General features: G+C 52.0%; 1 long non-coding RNA gene across 1 annotated transcript; it reads right to left on the bottom strand.

Moving 5' to 3' along the window:
- Positions 1–1,527: 1,527 nt before the first annotated feature.
- LOC113902929 lies at positions 1,528–12,110 on the bottom strand. The gene is made up of 5 exons (XR_003513960.1): positions 11,790–12,110; positions 7,121–7,230; positions 6,537–6,709; positions 5,452–5,593; positions 1,528–3,821 (listed from the first exon to the last, which is right to left on the bottom strand). It is a non-coding gene; the product is annotated as an uncharacterized LOC113902929 (long non-coding RNA).
- Between the last annotated feature and the right edge of the window lie 271 nt (positions 12,111–12,381).

The raw sequence follows: 12,381 nt of genomic DNA, 5'->3' as shown, positions 1-12,381 counted from the left end.
TCCATAGTTCTTCAGGCACTCTGTCTATCAGATGTAATCCTCTGAATCTATTTGTTACTTCCACTGTATAATCATAAGGGATTTGATGTAGGTCATACCTGAATGGTCTAGTGGTTTTCCCTACTTTCTTCAATTTAAGTCTGAATTTGGCAATAAGGAGTTCATGATCTGAGCCACAGTCAGCTCCTGGTCTTGTTTTTGCTGACTGTATAGAGCTTCTCCATCTTTGGCTGCAAAGAATATAATCAATCTGATTTCAGTATTGACCATCTGGTGATGTCCATGTGTAGAGTCTTCTCTTGTGTTGTTGGAAAAGGGTGTTTTCTATGACCAGTGTGTACTCTTGGCAAAACTCTGTTAGCCTTTGACCTGCTTCGTTTTGTACTCCAAGGCCAAATTTGCCTGTTACTTCAGGTATTTCTTGACTTCCTACTTTTGCATTCCGGTCCCTATAATGAAAAGGACATCTTTTTGGGGTGTTAGTTCCAGAAGGTCTTATAGGTCTTCATAGAGCCATTCAACTTCAGCTTCTTCAGAATTACTGGCTGGGGCACAGACTTGGATTACTGTGATATTGAATGGTTTGCCTTGGAAATGAACAGAGATCATTCCGTCATTTTTGAGATTGTATCCAAGTGCTGCACTTCAGACTCTTGTTGTCTATGATGGCTACTCCATTTCTTCTAAGGGATTCTTGCCCACAGTAGTAGATATAATGGTCATCTGAGTTAAATTCACCCATTCCAGTCCATTTTAGTTCACTGATTCCTAAAATGTCAATGTTCATTCTTGCCATCTCCTGTTTGACCACGTCCAATTTGCCTCCATTCGTGGACCTAACATTCCAGGTTCCTATGCAATATTGCTCTTTACATCCTCAGACTTTACTTCCATCACCAGTCACATCCACTACTGGGCATTGTTTGCTTTGGGGATCAGGGTTTGATTATTTCTCTTGTCTGCTGTCTTGGTTGTGTTTTTCCATCGGTGACTCAATCCAGACCGGACAACTGTTATTCAGATCATGCTCAGGGTTTTCCCCTCCTGTCACATTTCCCACTTCCTGCTGCTCCTAGGAATCCTTCAAGATCAGCTCATATCCCACCTCCTCTGGGAAGGCTTCCCTATGCATGAGCACTCCTTTGGATCTTTTCTTCTCCTGACTGCCTATGGTGCCTGCAACTTGAATGTCTCATTTGTCCTTTATCCATAACCCATCTGATGTCCCTAAATGAATGAATGTCTCATTTGTTCTTTATCCATAAGCTATCTGATGTCCCTAGAATTCAGGAGTTCCCTCTCCTCATAGAGAATTCAAAGACTTAGTCTTGATACCCCCTACCCACTCAAAGGTGCAGTTCCCCTTTGGGCAGAAGCAGCTGCAGGCATGGCTGGATCAAGTAGCTCAAGTCATGTCAGGGCTCCGTTTATTTTCCGTTTTTTTTTTTTTTTGGCTGTGCTGTGTCTTTATTGCTGCTTGTGAGCTTTCTCTAGTTGTGGCAAACAGGGGCTACTCTCCATTGTGGTGTGGTGGTTTCTCCTGCTGCAGAGCACGGGTTCCAGGGCACGCCAGCTTCAGTAGCTCTGGCGCATGGGCTTAGTTGTCCGGTGGCATGTGGAATCTCCCCAGACCATGGATTGACCCTGTGTCCTCTGCATTGACAAGAGGATTCTCAACCACTGAATCACCAAGGAAGTCCACAGCTCCATTTCTTGCTGTTTTCCTCTGTGTTGCCCGGACACACAGGCAAGCCCTTCTTAGCTTGGGGCCCAGTTTTATATCCTGAGAGTAATGGGTGCTGGTTTCTTTTTCCAGGTAGCTCTTATTAGCCTGGCTTGGGTCACGTAACCATCAGTGACTGAGTTCGGCCAAGGAGAGGAGGGAGTGAAAAACACTGATTGGCCAGGCCCAGATCCTGACTAGGCCCAGATCTATGACTAGTTCTAGTCTTAGTCTAGAAGCTAGTGCATTTAATTCTTTCATGTGGAGTAACAGAGGATGGAGGAGAAACTGGTCACCAAAAAGAAAATCAGGCTGGACTTCCAGGAGAGGAAGGAACAGAAGCTGGGCAGACAAAAACAACCACGGTCCCTTTGTGAGTGAAACAGGCAGGAAGGAAACTCATACAGAGCATTGAGCACGCTGTGAGAAATAAGAGGACGCAATTGGAGACAGGGAAAGAATGCCTTTATGAGAAAATCAGCAGGACTACAGGCATTTTGTTATTGTTGTTGGGTTGAGAAAAGAACTGTAATGATGTGTAACACATCAGTACTTATTAATGGAGGAAAATGTACAAAGTAATGCATGTTAAAGTACGACATATTATACAAACAAAAGGCAGTGTGGAAATTACTGCTGAAGACTAAAGCCAGTAAATCCTTACTTCCCTCAGGATCCCCAGTTTCTATGGAGAGATTAAGTTTTATTTACCTGTTTTTAAATATTAAACTGGCAGTTTGGGGCCCTCATTCCTTAGCCAAGAGAAAGCCTGTATATTTTTGTTTAATGAGGATCACTGGCTCCACTTTGTCTAATGTTCTGTCTAAATCTTCAACCTGATCTGGAGCTTGGCTGATAAACTTTGATGTGTCTGCTCTTAGGCTCTGTTAAACAAAGGATAATACCACAAGCAGCTACTGGCTTAAGAGGCTGGGCTTCAGGAATGGTAGAAAGACAAGAGAGAAAATTAGGGTGACCTTGAGGGAAAACATTCCCCATGTGTGCATCTCAGCCCTAGTGAAATGATGAGCCCCCTGAGGGGGTCAGCCTCCTGTATGATGCCAGAATTCCTCAGTCTGAGCACTACTGACGTCTTGAGCCAGGTAATCTTTGTTGTGGGCCCATCTTGCGCATTGTGGGAGGTTCACCGGCCTCCCTGGTCTCTACCCATAGAGGCAGTAGTGCTCCACACCAGCCATTACAACCAAAATGGCCTGCACGCGCTGGGGAGGGGTGAGCAAAAATGCCCCCAGTAGGAAACCCCTATGTTACACCAATGCCAAGGTCAGTGCCAAGTGAAGCCCTCATTACCCTTGTTAGCCACAGAAGTAAAATTCAGTTTGACCTCCTTTGAGGGTTTTAGACCATTGCTTTTTTAAAATCCCCACTCAAACCCCTTCAGTATCTCCCCATCACGTCTAGAACGAGCTCCATTACTCTGGCTATTAATCTCCACCCAGGTCATCCACTCCAGCCACCCAATGACTTCTGTGCAGAGAAAGGTGACCAAGCCATCCTGGTTTGCCTGGGACTTTCTGGCTTTAGAACCAAAAGTCTTAAAACCTGAGAACCCGCTCAATCCAAGGCACACCAGGACTGGTGGTCTTCAGACTAGCTGATGAACTGATTAGAGAAAGCAAGGAATCAGGGCATTGACCAGACTGTCACTCGTGGGTGAGGAGAGCTCACTGTGCTGAGGACACCTGGGAAGACCCAGCCCACCCACCTTCAAAGCCCAGCTTGAAGCAGGAAGTAGAGTCAAGGCTTTTCACTCCCCGTTTCCTGGGACACTGCTCCCAGACCCGGCTTGTACAGGGAGGGAAGATGGCTCCTTATGGTTGGGAAGCCTTTAGAAAGCATCCCAGGCTGTGCCTGCAGCAGATTTACTCAAGAGAGGTGTGGTTCCTTCTCCCCACCACAATTAGAGCCTCCAGCACATGCATTCCATCCACTGGGGCCTGGGAGCTTGGTGTCAGGACTCCAGGGCTCGCTGCTTCTAACTCGGCTGGCAGGCTTGTGGAGGCCAGGTAGGTCTCTGAAACGTGCCCCCTCGCTGTCCCAGGGCCAGCTTTTCTGGGTGTAGTAAACCTTAAAGATTCTGACATTTGGAAAGAAAGAAAATAGGGGTGGGGGGTTGGGGAGATGAAATAAACTCTCCTATGACCTTCTCAATTTCCAAACTTTTCAAGTCTCACTCAGAGCATCTCAACTGTGGGTGCCATTGGCATTTTGTGCGGGGCGGTTCCATTGTGTGGAACTGTCAGAGACACTGCAGGACATTTAGTGTCCTTGGCTTATGCCCAATAGATGTCAAGAAATCACCCCTTTCCCCCGCCATTGTGACAATCCAAACACCCTCGCTTATATCCATTCACTTGGGTTTACATGCAAATCTGACACTCAAAATGCCTTTGGAACTCAGTGCGGGGGGTGGAGATGGGGATGGGCTGGGGGACACAGCGGCGGCGGCATTACTGCCTGGGGGAGGCTCTTTACACAGTCCCAAGCCATTCAGTTCTTAGCACTGAAGCCTGTCAGAGAATCCCATTAAATCCTCACTGTTTCTGCAAAGAGAAGGGGATGCTATTTACTGAGCACTCAGCATCCCCGAATTTGACAGTTGTTAACAAAATGGGAGCCAAGGAGAGAAGCATTCACGGTTTTGAGCCAGCAAGCAGCTGCCAGTCACAGTGCCCAGTGTGGGCAATGCAAAGACTCAAGGTCCCTGCCCGGAGTCAGGAGAGAAATCACCCAAGGCAGCAACAGCTGTGAGGGAGTGCCCCAAAACAAGGTGGTGTTTTGAAATGGGCAAGTAGCAAGCTACTGTGGGTCCTTACCTCTATCGAGTGTATCTTGGACAATAATTTGAAGTTGGAAAAAATGGAATGGGATAAAATGGAGTAGAATATTATCAGATAGTAAATGTGTTATTTTGGCTCAGATATGTAAACTTGAGCATATATTGGCTTGTGATACAAAATAAGGGACTTCCCTGGTAGTCCAGCGGCTAAGACTCTGCACTCCCAATGCAGGGGGTCCGGGTTTGATCCCTGGTTAGGGAACTAGATCCTGCATGCCAAAACTAAAGATCCCACATGCCACAACTATGACCCAGAGAATAAGTAAATAAATAAGTGTTTTAAAATATATTTTATACTGTGGATCATGGACGAAAAAGCCTTAGGAACACATAGTAAGAAATTACAATATAAGGGGCTACTTTTGTAATAACTGATCTTAAAACAGGTACTAAAACATGTTATGAACTGGAAACTCAGATCAGAGTTTGGAATAATTTGTGGGCATCGAGCCCCTGTACGTACAGCCGTGGTCCATCAGTTTAGAGGATGCCCCAACAAGCCTGAGAGAATGCAGGACAGGATGGCTCTTCTGGTCCCAAAGATGGCAAAAGGAACCTAAGCAAGGCTGAGACACTCCCCAGAGGTCACCCAGGTGAGAGCCAGAGCCCCAGGCCTGCAGCCCCAGACTCTGACCTGGGAAAGCCCCACCCCACCGGCTGCGACCCAGGATGAAGCTTCACCCACATCCACCAGGGTCCCCACTGCCTGCCACACACACACACACCCACACCGTCTCCAGGCGCCTCTTCAATTAAAGCCATGGGCAGGTACAGAGGACTGAACTAGGTTTTAAGAAAGAGACTCCCTGCCAAGACTTTATGGGCACAAACTCCCCCAAAGCCCCCTCCTGGGTGAAAAGCTTCCTACTGTGACTGTGACGTTTTTCTTCACCACCACCGACTGCTGGCTCCTAAGGACGCCACCTGGTATGAGCCCAGGATGTGACGAGCTTGCAAATCTTCCAGGTTTTTATTCCAGCACAGCCCATGGCCCATCATCACTCCTCAGACTTCAAGAGCCAACAAAAAAATAAAGAAATGTCAGGATTTTTTCCAGAAGAGAAAAGCCACATGAAATGGGGTGGGTTGAACACCGTCCCGGCTGGGGGTGGTGGGCCATGCCCATCCCCGTTTCTGCTCTGTCCCCCTGGTGTGTGTGGAGGGATTCTGTCCACGGGCCACCTGCCCTCTCAGCATCCCTCCAAGGGACGCAGGGCTGAGGTTGCGGTTTGGGGTGTCCACACGCAGTGGGTTCTCAGGGCTGAGCTGAATCTTGGGCGCAGACAGCTTCCCCCTTGCAGGATGGGCCAAGGCTCCGTGACACCCCCTGTCCTGTGACCCTTGTCCCGCTCAGGACATGTGTCCATGTGGCAGTGCAGCCAGCCTCGGTCTAGTGAGTAGGTTGGATGGGTGACCTTGGGGGTCTCTCCCTGCCCACGACAATTCCCCCACAGGCACCGTGGAGCCCAGGCTCAATGCCAGGCACAGTTCCAGGCCCTGCAGAGGCAGCCGTGACCTTGCCCTCAAGACAGGAGACAGACAGTGAGCAAGAAATCAAAGCAACACGGCAGACAATTCCAGAGAATAAGACGCATACTGGGAAGGACTTTAACCAGCCCAAAGTGATGGAGCGGCGGGCAGGGGGGGACCTGAATAGGGACTCGGGGAAGGAGGAGGGGACACCAGACCTGAGTCCTAAAGGAGGAGAAGGAGCGGATTGTGGGAGCGGTCAGGGACGGGGCCCGGGCAGAGACAGTCACAGCCCACCCGCCATCCCAGCGGGCCCAGCAGGACCCGTGGAGATCCGGCCTCGACCTGCCCCCACACAAAGTCCCTGCACTTGCAGCCTGGGGCTCTTTGGGGCAGGGGGGCGGGGGGCACACAGAATGGTAGTTAGAAGCCTAGACCCCGGAACCAGGCAGTCTGGGTTCAGACCTCAGCCCCATCACTTACTAATGAACTTGATCACCACTCTGCGCCTGTTTCCCAGTTTAGAAATAGAACAGGACCAGCGTGAGGAGCAAATGAGTAAGTCCTCACGCAGCACGGAGCTCAGGGAGGCACTCGGTGGGGTTCGAGTTGCTGGACGGCCAACAAGCAGACATCCTCGGAGGTCAGAGGAGGACCTTTTAAACCAGACCACATTCAGATCAGACCTCTGGGGAATCTTTAATGAGAAAATTGCACCTTTTCAGAATGACCAGGAAAATCAGTGCCCAGACTCCCGAACGTCTGTATTCTGCCTTGAAACCAAACGATCCTCTAGAAAACCTGGTTTTGCCCTCAGACTGGGGACAGCAAGGGCCGGGCTTGTCTCTGCTGGGGATGTGGGTGGGGGAATAATGTAATTGTCTTCACGGGGATCTGGGAAGGGGCCAGTGAACCAGAGACCCTAAAGACAGGAAGGACCTCGGGGCTGTGGTAGTAGTTACAAGTCAGGGCTCTGGGGCCAGACCTGGGTTCAAACCCCAACCCCACCATTTCCAGTTGTGTGACTTTGAGCAAGCTTCTTTCCCTGTCTAAGCCTGTTTCCTCACCTGTAGAACGAAGATAATCGCAGAGTGGTTGTAAGGCACAAATTTCCTAAATGCACACATCCATCTGTATATGCGAGCTTCCCCCTTGACTCAGCGGGTAAAGAATCCGCCTGTAATATAGGAGACACAGATTCGATCCCTGGGTTGGGAAGATCCCCTGGAGAAGGAAATGGCAATCCACTCCAGTATTCTTGCCCAGAGAATCCCATGGACAGAGGAGCCTGGCGGGTACAGTCCGTGGGGTCCCAAAGAGTCAGACACGACTGAGCGCCTAAGCACGCACGTAAGTAGCATCATAGGGATGTGAGTTGTCATCGTTCATCCTATGGTCATCATCCAGGGTGAGGGCAGTCTGAAATCCTCAATGCTGGTGACGTTTGCAGACAGGCCCTCGGAGGTAGAGGGACCAGACTAAGTATATTAATCCCAGGGGCCCAGAGAGAAGCCACTATGCCCCAGAGCCCCGTCCAATGCCTGCGACTGGGATGGACGCATAGTTCCGTGTTCTGGTTGCACAGCATTGGCTGGGGCTCAGCCCTCTGCTGCTGTGACCAGAGCCTCCCAACCACATAGACTCTGGAGATTGCCAACAGCCAAGCTTCTTGCTTTGTTAATGTCTCCTTCACTGTGATGGGGAAAAATAATAAAAATAATAATAATAATAGTGTGCTCTTGTCCTGCTGGAGTCCTCATTTCCAATCCCAGGGCAAGGTCCTCCGCAAACCCGGAAAATTAACCTCCCGCACGAGGACCTTCACATCCCTGCTGCACAGAAACCCAGCCGAGCAGGGAGGCAGCCAGCTGAGTGCTGTCTTGGGTCCCATCCACAAACTCCAGGAGATGTAGAAAAGCCCCGCAAATGGCACAAGGATTCCACAACAGAAGTGAAATAGCCTGTGATTAAACTGAGATGCCAAAATCAATATGCAAAGAGTGTGATTAAAAGACAAGCATGGTTGGCACCAGAGCCTCGCTTTTAATTGAGCCTGTGCCTACATTTTTACAGGCGACAAGGAAATTAATGACAGCGTGATAAACCTTCAAGAAAAATTAATTACCCCTGCCGCATGCCCCTCCTCTGTGCTCTGGGTTTAACCTGCACGTTCCCTCCCCACACCCCCACCCCTTGAAGGGCCCTGGGGTTGCTGATTATATTACTATACCCCAGGCTGCAGCATTCAAACAGCCCCAGCTCCTCCAGAGGCTCTGTGTGTGTTTTCTGGCCCCCTCTGCACAGATGCAGCCCCAGGAAGAAAGAGCCAACAGGTGTGTACTGCAGAAGGAGCAGGAGGAAACAGACAGGATGGGGGTCTGCACAGAGTGAGAACAGGGCTGGAGCATTGTGTGGTCTGCCACGTGGCTTCCCCTGGGGCTAGACTGTTTTCCCAGAGGACTAGGGAGTGGGGAAGGGAGAAGGGGTGAAGGTGGGGTGTCAGCAGAGGCAGAGCTAAGCAGAGCGTGCTGGCCTTTGAAGCGACATGTGGATAGAGGGTGGGATGTCACCAGGGCTTCCAGAGTCCTTGGGTTCAGGGCAGAGGCTCCAAGAAAAGAGATGATGAGAACACAGGGGAAATGGAGGGGATAAAAATTCATCAGCACCCCACCCCCACCCCCAGGCAGTGCGGGGTGGATATTCTGTGGGAGAAGGACACCAGCCCTGCGAGCAAGTCTAGGCCGTAACTGCTGGACAGACACCGAGAACCAAGACTGGGGGATACAGGGCGTGGGGAGAGGACGTGAGCATGCAGCAGGCTGTGAGCGTTCTCTGCAGCGACCAAAGGGAGACCAAGTGACAGAGACCCACGGGTTCCTGTGTGCTGGCTCTGAAGGAGGAAACAGACAGAACAGGCTCTATCTTGACAGCGAGACTCCATCTTGGGCCGGACTGTGGACTTTGAGCTATATGCCCAGTATCTACAGAAACGACATACCAACTGAAAAACCAGGCCCCCGCTCCGGATGGAAGAGTCCCAGGGCTCTACCTAGATTCTCCGTCGCCTAAAAGAATACCCTAATTGTCTGTATAACCGAATAGAATTATAAATTCTATTATGCTTATTGGGGTATGACCACAGGCCTATTGATAATTGTCCACTGTTAACTACCTAGGCTTAGGACATATGAATCACGGGTTAACTCTGATTGTGTCTTTGTTTTCCTTTATTCAGACTAGTTTCCGGGAATTTGGGGAGTTGGGTTTGGGCATGTACACTTAGGGCATATAAGGTTTTCACAAAAACTGGTCGGGGTCCTTGGCTAAGAGGAGACTCTGCCTTGGGCCCGCCGGTGTAAGAAACCGCAACTCCACTATCTGCATTGTCCTTCTGAGTGAGTTCGTTTCCCGGAACGCAGGGCTACAACAGCTCCCCTCCCCGGAGTTCACTGTGGACCGCACGTCTGGGGAAGCAGAAGGCAGGGGGCTGTCTCTGGGTGGCCACCTCGGGCTTGCTTGTCTCTGACATCTGCAGGCCCGTGGGCTGCCCTGGGACCCCATGTCTCAGCCTCTATGAGGGGCATCTGCCTCCCTCCTCTCTCTGTCTTTTGGGACTTGTCTGAGCACCAACATCTCCCTCCAGCCTTTGAGCCCTTGATGCCCACAACCTGGCCCTGTTGTCTGACTGCCCTCTGTCGTGTCCCACACACCCGAGCCCCCTTTGCGCCCATGCGCGGCCTCGGACGGGTGCCCCTTGCCCTCTGGATGGGGAGGGCCCAGACAACGCCTGTGGAAACAGTGCTTGAATTGCTCCATCACACCTGACACCCGAACTCCAGGAGACACAGGAGAAGACGCCGAGGCCCCCTCCCGCCCAGAGCCATCTTCTATCAGGGGACAAGAAGCAGAAGAGGAGGCGCCGGCCGATCCCAGCAGCAGCCACAGTTTGCAGAGAATCTTCCCCCGCAGATGAGCACCCTGCCCTCAGATGCGCCCGGGCGCCTGGAAGCAGCAGATACTAGACGCCCCTGAACTTGCAGAGTCCTGCCCAGATTTCAGTTTTAAGGAGTAATTTGCAAGAAGTAATTTGCTGTATTGAGCAGCCGCCAGGAATCTGGGCTGATTGGCATTCTCTCTTGGCCACTGTGGACTCTGGAGTCAGGGCTGGGGCTGGGGGCTCCCCCTTGGCCTCGGAATGGGGGCGGGGGGCCTTGCGGGCTGCAGGGAGCAACAGAGTGCACAGGCCGACTTAATGGACGTGTATGCAGCCCTGTAGGAGGCCACAGCTTAGCGTGTCCCCTCCTGATTAAAGCACAGGGGTCAGTTGTCCCCATCAGAGCCGACAAAAGAGGATCACTTTGGTCCCAGGGAGCTTAGGGAGCTCCTCAGATGCCAAAACCTGGCCCCCGGCGTTCTTAAGGTGACCCTTCCAGGACGGGGAGACGGTTCTGTGGGGCTTGCATCCAGCCTCTGGGGAGGGGGCAGAAGGGCAATGTCCTGAACCTGACCCTGCCCTGGCCTGAGGGGAAGGGTGGTGGTCTGCCTGGAGGCGGAGCTACAGAGGCAAATACCCACAGGCCTGGGGATCCTAGGACTCCCCCAGAGGCTGGGGGAGGGCAGGGCCCACAGGATGACATCTACCCAGCATGGAGGCTGCGTGGAAACAGGCCCAGCCTCACCTGGCCTTCCAGCCGCCAGGGCAACCCCGGGAAAGCGGAGGTCGTGTCCACCCCAGGGCTGTGGGCTGCCTCAGGACAGGGCCTGGCTCGGCATTCCTGTAACCCTGGGCTCCACCCCTCCCCTGCAGAGAGCACCCCCCCTTGGACCCCAGGGGGATGGAGCAGACGTCCCTCCAAGCAGCATAGCTTGCTGGGCAGTGCCCCCTGAACACCACTCAGTCTTGGGGGAAAAGCCCTCATGTCACACCACCCAGCCCAGCACCAACATGCCCTGATGCTCACGACTTTGCAGAATGATTTTCTGTGAGTCAGAGTTTACACCGTGGACCAAAACCAGCCAGGAAGGTGTCTAGTTCATCCCTCCTGTGTTTTGGGGAAAAAGTGAATCTATTGTCAACATGCAAAAACCTTGAGATTTCCTTGGGAATCTGATTCTCTTAAGGTCTCAGGAGAGGGGCCACCTGGGCCCAGACCCTCCCCTGGCAGCACGTGGGGGCCCCAAGTCCAGGCTTGAGCTCTGCAGCTTGCCCCAGTCCCCACCCCTCCCTCTCGCCCCCACATGGAGACCCGGGACCTGCCCCCAAGACCCCTGAGCTGCTCTGTCCACAGGCTCCTTGCTGGCTGTGTGTCCTGCAGTCTCCTCCCTCCCTGGGTATCCCCTTCCACAGGGAAGCTGTAATAGCACCCACCCTGCAGGGTGGGGGGATTGGCTGAGTCAGTATCCACGACCTGTTTGGAACATGTCTGGCAAGTGGGATCCCTTCGGAAGTGCTGGCTGCTGGCTGATTGGGTCAAGCCCTCGTCACTCCTGTGTCACCTGCGGGACATCAGGTTGAGACCCGCTGTAGACAGAGGAACCACACGTGGCCATTTCTCTCCAGCTTTCTCCATCGCCACCACTTTCTCCCCAGCCCCACCTCCCACCCTGTCCCACACCCAGAGGGCGAGGACACAGACCTCGAGTCCCGCCACACGGGTCCCGGGTTCTGCACCACCTGACCCCACCTGCACCGCCGACCTCTTTAGACTTGGTGGGATTTTCTCCCACATCTCATACCTGGATGTGAATCCCCTCTCCAGCGATTTCAGGACCACAGGGGAGATCTGATCAGATTTGCAACGGTGTTCTTTCTTCTGACAGCCCACATTCTATCAGCGAGACACTCCAGAAGTCACCAGATGTAATATTAATACACCACGGTAAGTACTTTGAAAGCAATCAACCACCGTAATCCAATTACTACCAGCTGTATTTGTAATGCTATTTTGCCCTCAAACACTCATCCTAACTGTGCACCAGATTCACGTCCCCTCACACACACACACACACACACACCTACACACACAGACACCTACACACAAACACCTACACACACACACCTACACACACAGACACACACCCCTACACACACATCCCTACACACACACACACACACACACACACACACACACACGCCAATTGTGCGCCCCGCTGCCTCACTTAACAGTGGGAGCCCTGACTAGTGAACAGCTGATCTGCATGAATTAACATGAGAGCTCCTGTAAGCCTGGAGCTTTTAAACTTGCAAACAGGTAGCTTGGTTGCCATGGAGAGCCGTGGCCCGATGCCAGGGCTCACCCTCTGGACCCGTGGTCTCCTGTGATCGGTG

This window comes from Bos indicus x Bos taurus, chromosome 13 (genome assembly GCF_003369695.1).
Source record: "Bos indicus x Bos taurus breed Angus x Brahman F1 hybrid chromosome 13, Bos_hybrid_MaternalHap_v2.0, whole genome shotgun sequence".
Classification (NCBI taxonomy): domain Eukaryota; kingdom Metazoa; phylum Chordata; class Mammalia; order Artiodactyla; family Bovidae; genus Bos; species Bos indicus x Bos taurus.
The sequence above is the reverse complement of the archived record's forward strand: the minus strand, read 5'-3'. Positions and strand labels throughout refer to the sequence as shown.